An 8,091-nucleotide genomic window follows, 5' to 3' on the forward strand; every position below is an offset into this window, starting at 1 on the left:
AGTTCTACCTGAGTTTCTTCCCCAAAGTGATTAAGGAGTCCACAGGGACATGTTAGAAAGCTGTTAATAGTTGTCTTTTAAAAGAAAAGTAGAGCTCTAGCCCCACCCAGATGCAAATGATGTGTTAATAAAATATCTATATATCTTGCTCTTTAAAACTATGCCAGCACTCAGCTGGGAGGACCAACCTGGAACCCTGGCCAATGCAAACAATGTGGACAAACATCCCTATACATTGTCTCTATAAATCTTGCTCTTTAAAAATATGCCAGCGCTGCTGGGAGATCAAGATAGAAACGGAACATCCCAGGGAGAGACAGATATTAACAATCTAGTGCTTAAGGAGATAGAATGTGTTGAGATCCATTGCCACTTCTGTGTATAGGACGGCTAAGGCTGTCTGGAAAACACAGGCCCAGAGATAGATGCTAACAAAAACATTTTTGTTAGCAATACGTAAGTCTTCCTATTAATTAGTGTGCCTTTCTGTACCAGCATCTATCTAGCAGTTAGCATTTCAAAGGCAGGAATGCGAGCTGCTCACTTTCCCCCCTCCCTATTCCTTATCTCTCTTCTCCTGCCCGGGGAAGAAGCAGCCCCCCTTGCCACTCACCTCACTCTTTTGCCCAGAGACGAAGCTTTTTGCCACGCTGCATATTTATCATTGGAGTATTTAGTCATGTGCCTGTTGATGTAATATTGTATACACCTTTTCTTTGTTTGGGACTAATAAAAAAGCCTCCCGGGCATTGCTCGGGGCCAAAAACTTATCACAAGAAGGATTTGTCCGGTGTCCTTTCTTCTCATTCGGCTACAAGCATGAGCGGCCCATCAGAAGCGTGTAAAAGCCGCAACTGGTGACCTCCGACGTGATTGCTGATCAAACACGTCGCTGCATCCGTCCCATTTGGAGTCCTCTTGCTCACCGGCGAAGGAACGCCTCTTGCATACCAGGACCGGCCGTCGCAGACGGAGCATCCTCCCAGACTCGTGAGTAATGGGGGCAGGATTCTCTAAGCCCCGGGTTGCATACCTTTTCGAACTTAGAGAATTGTCCAAATCCTCAATATTAATCTTAAAAAACAATGGGAACTTTCTCCCCATCCCTTCAAAAAAAGTTCTTACTAATTTTCTCAGGTACATTTATCAAATTTGTCCCACATATCCTGAGAAGGACTCAATTCAAACAACCATTTGGGCAAAATTAGGGAAGTATTTTCTCCAGCCCCCAAGGGCACCAGCGAAAATACTCTCCACTTGGCAGATCGTCATGGAATGCTTAAAAGTTCATGAAAAGGCCATGATGGGGGGACCGGACCCCCCCTGCCATATTTGGAAACCTCTTCACTAAATTCACACTTTGAATCCAAGGCTTTCTCTTCCCTTATATGCATGCCTTTGTCACCCTCAGCCTTTGAAGCTCCCCGGCATTACATCCCTTTAGAGGAAGCTTCTGCCTGCTTTCCAACCTGACTCATAGTCGGAAAACTAAGCCAGCCTCACAAAAAAGGCTGCTTCTTATCTTCCTTCTTATTTCAATCTTCTTACTTTCTTCCGGTCATCCTGGCCACCTCTCTTCCATTACCCCCTACGATGCCTCTCTTAGTCTTTCCTCATCGTGAGTTCATGTCTCAAGGAGTTCTTGCTATTCCTTTTCTTACTGGCTCTTCTGATTTCTTTTCTGTTGCTTTGATGACATTGTCCTGCCTGAGCACCTGAATCTTTTTCACAGATGTTTCACAGAGCAATTGATTTATAGGATCTGAATTGGAATGGAGAAGAATGCTTTTGTGCGTGCATGAGTGTGTGTGTGTGTGTGTGTGTGTTTGAGGGAGCAAGGGCTCCAGTAAGGAAACTAGGAAAGTAGATAAATTATGGGGACAAGTTGGGCAGTAGAGAGTAACAGAGAAAGTGACTGAAGAATGGAAAAGAGAGTGAAGAGAAAGTGATAAAAGAGTGGGAGAGAGGAAGAAAGAAAAAAGAGTGACAGAGACTGAAAGAGACAAAGAGAAAGAGTATGAGAGAGACAGAGAGAGAAGAGAGAAAGAGGAAAGAGATATCCCACAGCCCTTACATTACTCCTGTGTTTGTCATAAAAAAGAAATCTGGTAAATGGCGTTTTTTGCATGATTTGAGGGCTGTTAATAAAATTCTCCAACCCATGGGAGCGCTGCAATGCGGTCTCCCCAATCCAAATTTGATTCCCCAAGGGTGGGATCTCATGATTATTGATTTAAAAGATGCCTTTTTTTCTATACCACTCCATGAAAAAGATCGCAAACTGTTTGCTTTTACTGTCCCGGAATTTAACAACTCCAAACCTGCTTCTCGCTTTCAATGGACAGTCCTGCCTCAGGGAATGCTCAACAGCCCCACCATGTGTCAATATTTTGTAGATAAAACTTTGCAGCCGTATCGGACGGCACATCCTCACTTTTTAATTTACCACTATGACATCTTGGTAGCAGCATGTGGGCCCCCAGGCACGGTTTTAGCAACATTACCTTTTTTGACTAATCTTCTCCATAAAAATGGCCTGCACATAGCTCCAGAAAAGGTTCAAACAGCACAACCTTATTCGTATCTGGGTCATAAGCTTTTGGCCTCTCATGCTGCACCTGCAATGCCAAAATTGGACTTGCCACACACTCCCACATTAGTACAGTTACAGCAATATTTGGGCTCCATTAATTGGGCACGCCCATATATGGGGCTCACAACCCCTCAATTGGCTCCGTTGTTTTCTGCATTAACAATGGGCAAAAACCCTGCAGATGTTATTAAATTAGATGAAACACATCAGCAAGTTTTAAAAGAGGTAAATGAGGCCCTTTCACACAAATTTGGGTGGATCGTTTTCAGGATAACACTCCCTTAGCTTTCATTATATGTAACACTCTTGGGCTCCCAACAGGAGCCGTGGTACAAAAAACTTCAAAATTATTAATTATTGAATGGGTACACTTGTCTCACACCCCAAAATCCACAATTTCTCAGAAACCTGCACTTTTTGCAGCTCTAATTACAAAAGCCCGTGTCAGAACAAAATTGTTGGCTGGAATTGAACCTTCCACGATTTTTGTCCCTTGTTCTTTATCAACTTGGGAGACCTTATTTGCTAATTCGGAAAACCTTCAATTTGCACTCGCTGACTGGCCAGGTGAGATTTCTTGCCATGCACCCCCTGACCCAAGATTGGCTCTTTTGAAAACTGTTCCCTTGCAATGGCACACTCCATATTCCCCCTCCCGCTTCCTCAGGCCATGACTATTTTTGCTGACGGAAGCAAAACCTATGGTGCTTGTGCCTGGCAGGAGAATGGTCAGTGGTGCACAAAAATCACCCCCCCCCCGCAGACTTCTGCTCAGCGTGCGGAGCTTGCTGCCTCTAATTTTGGCTTTTTCAACTTTTCCAAATACACCCTTTAACTTGATTTTGGATAGCCTCTATGTAACTCAGATTGTGAAATCAATTTATGAGGCCTATCTTTCTCCCTCATTGGAACCACAATTACTCTCGCTCTTTTTATCTTTGCAGAAGTTAATTTCTGCCCGCACCCACTTTTTTCATGTTTCCCACATCCGAAGCCATCAGCCCTTCCCTGGGCCTCTCCAGGAAGGCAATGATGTGGCCGACACTGCAGCAGCGGCTGCTGCCAACTCTTCTTCTCTTTTAACTTTGACAGCTCCCACGCCATGGGAGAGTCATTCTTACTTTCATCAGAACAAGAAAGCGCTCATGAAACAATTTGGCATTACTGCAAATGAGGCTTCTGCTATTATTCAGCAGTGCCCTACCTGTAGCCAGCATGCAAACTCTCTCCCTATGGGGGTAAACCCCAGGGGGACAGAGTGTTGCCAAATCTGGCAAATGGATATTACCCAATATTTTTCATTTGCCCCTTGGAAATATTTACATGTTTCCATTGACACGTATTCAGGCTACATTATGGCATCCCCCCAAAGGGGCGAAGCCACCAAACATGTTATTAATCATTGTATTCGGACCTTTGCATCGCTGGGACGCCCAAAAGAATTAAAAACAGACAATGGCCCTTCTTACACAAGTGCAGCCTTCGCTGCCTTTTGTAACCAATGGGGCATTGTACATAAATTTGGCATTCCTTATAACAGCCAGGGTCAGGCGTTGGCTGAGCGCGCCAACCAGACATTAAAACATGCCCTGGACAGATATATTGGCAATAGGGGAAAAATGCCCCCTGGCCTCCCAGCAGTGCAAGACACGCTTAACCTCTGCCTTTATACCCTGAATTTTTTAAATCTTACCGGCAGCCCACCATCCTCAGCAGCGACTCGTCATTTTGCAGCTCCACCTACTGCAGACACCCCCCGTCCACCTGTCTACTATCACTGCCTGCCTGACCTGACGTGGCGAGGACCTGCTGACCTGATCACTTGGGGACGGGGCTACACTGCCATTCAACTAAAAGACAAGGTGCTCTGGGTGCCAGGAAGACACGTAAGACCTTTTCTTCCTAAATCACCACCACACACTTCCAGGGATGGCGATTGTCCGTCAGTCCCCAAATGAGGTACAGCTTGTGGAGGTTGCCTCCTGGCCTGACCTGGAAAACAGGCCAGGACACCCTCCACCATATGAGAACACAGAGGCTGTTTCCTGCCCCGACCAGGAAAACGGGGAAGGACACCCTCCACCGTATTCGCCACCAGAAGGATGTCCCTTATTTCGAAGAAGACCTCCAGGTTATCCCCTGTCGCGGTGGCAGGAGTGTATGAAACCTTTTAGTTTTAGAACTTTCTCATATCATTATGTTATTTTTTCACTGTGTGGCATAGTTTTAGTATTGCTTGCATTTTTAATACGCTGTGAAATTTCCCATCGTGCCTCTTACAAGTTACAGGAACCATTACATGTGCCTACTAGATCTCTCACACACAGGGTGAAAAGGTCAGCTGCTTCTCACGGTCTGCACACTCGAATGACATACAACCTGTGGATGCGTTTGGCAGAACAGGCAAACGTATCCAATTTTTGCCTAAGCGAAGCTGTGGACCTGAACATGTTATTAGGGAATTGTTTAATACCAGTTTGCACACCTCTTTCTGTTATTTTAAAAGACACCCAGCTAGCAATGTTTAAAAAAAGAAAGGAAGTTAATTACGGTGACTCTATGGTGTGGGGCCCTTTCACAAGACGGCTCCCAGCTGATGCCATGTCTCTCACCACACCCTTTGTAGCTAGTGGACCCAACGTTACATGTGCACGCATTCAAAATTGTACTGCTTCTCTCACACAATCCTGTATGCCCACGGGAATCTTTCCTGCCAACTGTTCCACCTACGAGAACATTTCCTACAACTGGGCTCACGTTCTGCTTCCTGCTGGTTGGTTTTTCACATGTGGTCAAAAAACTTTTAATTACATACCTGCTAATCTATCAGATACACGTTGCTGTCTGAGTCGCCTCACTGCGGTTCTACCAACCAAACAGGACCTTACTTCACGACCACAGAGGTCGGTAGTCCTTGATGAAACATGTGACAGCTCAATTAATCTTTTTAACGAGGCTGAATATCTTTCCCTTGCTACCTCTATAGTTGGTGTTCCGGCATTAGCAATGCATAACCACAGGACAGCCCATCGCATTGCCTGTTCCCTTGCAAAAACTATAAACATCACATCTGCAGCCATAGCTGCCTTGAATATGGAACAGGCAGAGATCAGACATGCTGTCTTAGACAACCGTGCTGCCATTGATTTTCTGTTACTGGTACATCATCTAGGCTGTGAATCTGTCAAAAACATGTGTTGTTTTAACCTGTCAGACACCTCTCAATTGGTTAAGCATCAGATCAGTTCCTTAAAGGAGTTGGCTTCCCAGATTCGAGAAGACGTCCTGCCAGCCTGGTGGGATGGTCTGTGGTCCTGGCTACCGGATGGCTCCTGGTTAAGAAGCATTTTTTCCTCCATTATATGTATTATAGTAGTGCTCGTGTCACTTTGCTGCTGCATTCAATGCCTACCCTCCCTCTTTCAGCTATTCAAAGGCCTTTTTTCCTCAGCTAGGAAGAACGTGCTTATCCACGAAACTAAGTCCCTTCTGGACGCTGAGAACGACCATGAGTTGGACAACAACTTGTTTGTAAAGGTGTTTGCTATAACCAGTGATGATGAAGAATCTGCATTTTGATATGTTTGCTTTCCTCCTTCTCATTTTAAAACAAAAATGAGGAGATGTTGAGATCCATTGCCACTTCTGTGTATAGGACGGCTAAGGCTGTCTGGAAAACACAGGCCCAGAGATAGATGCTAACAAAAACATTTTTGTTAGCAATACGTAAGTCTTCCTATTAATTAGTGTGCCTTTCTGTACCAGCATCTATCTAGCAGTTAGCATTTCAAAGGCAGGAATGCGAGCTGCTCACTTTCCCCCCTCCCTATTCCTTATCTCTCTTCTCCTGCCCGGGGAAGAAGCAGCCCCCCTTGCCACTCACCTCACTCTTTTGCCCAGAGACGAAGCTTTTTGCCACGCTGCATATTTATCATTGGAGTATTTAGTCATGTGCCTGTTGATGTAATATTGTATACACCTTTTCTTTGTTTGGGACTAATAAAAAAGCCTCCCGGGCATTGCTCGGGGCCAAAAACTTATCACAAGAAGGATTTGTCCGGTGTCCTTTCTTCTCATTCGGCTACAAGCATGAGCGGCCCATCAGAAGCGTGTAAAAGCCGCAAGAATGGGCATAACTTCGAGCAAAAGTAAGAAATTTAGCAGGTAATGAGGTAAAGCCTGACTGAATGGGAAGACCTAGGTAATTGGACTTGATTACTTTGATGTAATGTCTGTTAAAAAATTCTTAGGTGTGCATCTAATAACATGTAGAATTGAATTGAATTGATGGTGATATGTTTGACCAGCTAGCTAAATAAATGAATAAGCTTGAGCTTGAAGCTGTGGGGGAGGGAAGAGTAGTTAGGATTTAAACTGCTCTCTGAGTTTCCCCACTGCTTGGAGAATGAGCCACAAGTTCCCCAAGGAAAGAAATTTGAAGATTTAAAGTGACAGAACCTCCCCCAGGCCTGAAAGTTTTGTTTCATGGTATGTGTGCATGTGTGTGTATGTAATCATTTTCAGACCTGGAGGGAAGTTGAGATTCCTTAATAATAGAAAATGGAGCTCATTGGCTTATGTACAGCTCCCTGAAATAATTGTAATAATTGCTTTGTATGAAAAGAAGAATGAAATGGGATATTTTTGTGTGTGAAATTAATTTACACAAACAGTCTGATTGCAGTGCAAATGTATGTCAATGGTAAAAGTTGGTATGAATGTACTTTAATTCCTTTCATATAAAGAAACAGGAAGTTGCAAGGTTGTTTAATGGTATGTGTGTGTATGCTTGTGTGTTATCATTTCCAAACCTGAAGGGAGGGTGAGATCCTCTAATAAATAAAATGAAGCTTGGTGGCTTGTGAAAAAGCTTCCTGAAATAATTATAATGATTGGTTGGCATGAGCAAGCATGATTGCAGTATGAATGTATATGTCCCCAATGCCCCAGAAAGTGATGACTGAAGAGATCCAAAGACCTGTGATTGCCTGCGTGAATCCCTCCCCACCTTTTCCCTCTAGGTCATTCTTTGGAGGGAAGCAGGAAAGGTGGGGAGAGAGTGTGTGTCTGCTTATTTTTACAGTGAACGTGTGTATGAGATACCTGTGAATGCCTCTGTGCATTCCCCCCCTTTCTTTCCCTCATGTGCCTAGGAGGCCAGGCACACTGCACAAGTTACTGCCCTTGAGCGGCTATGGAACGGAGAGGGGAAGCGAGCGAGGGGGCAGGACAGGCACTCGGTGAGGAACCTCTTCTAACAGGTTCGGTAGATTTGTGGAACCTCTTCTACGGAATAGGTCAGAACCGGCAGAAACCCACCCCTGGTGTGTAAACATGATTTATCTCTTCATGTTTCCTGATTTCCTGAATGACAAGCCTCTAGGAATTCCATTAACATTTTTGGATTTAGCTCCGCATAGGGTGCTCATTGTTTCCCAGTTAAAATTTTGGTTGAGTTTGTCCATGTGTTGTAAGATTAAGGAGTTTTCTTCATGTCT

The sequence above is a fragment of the Thamnophis sirtalis genome, unplaced genomic scaffold (genome assembly GCF_051295495.1).
Source record: "Thamnophis sirtalis isolate CommonGarterSnake01/CBP01778 unplaced genomic scaffold, rThaSir2_p1.2 scaffold_6, whole genome shotgun sequence".
Lineage (NCBI taxonomy): Eukaryota > Metazoa > Chordata > Lepidosauria > Squamata > Natricidae > Thamnophis > Thamnophis sirtalis.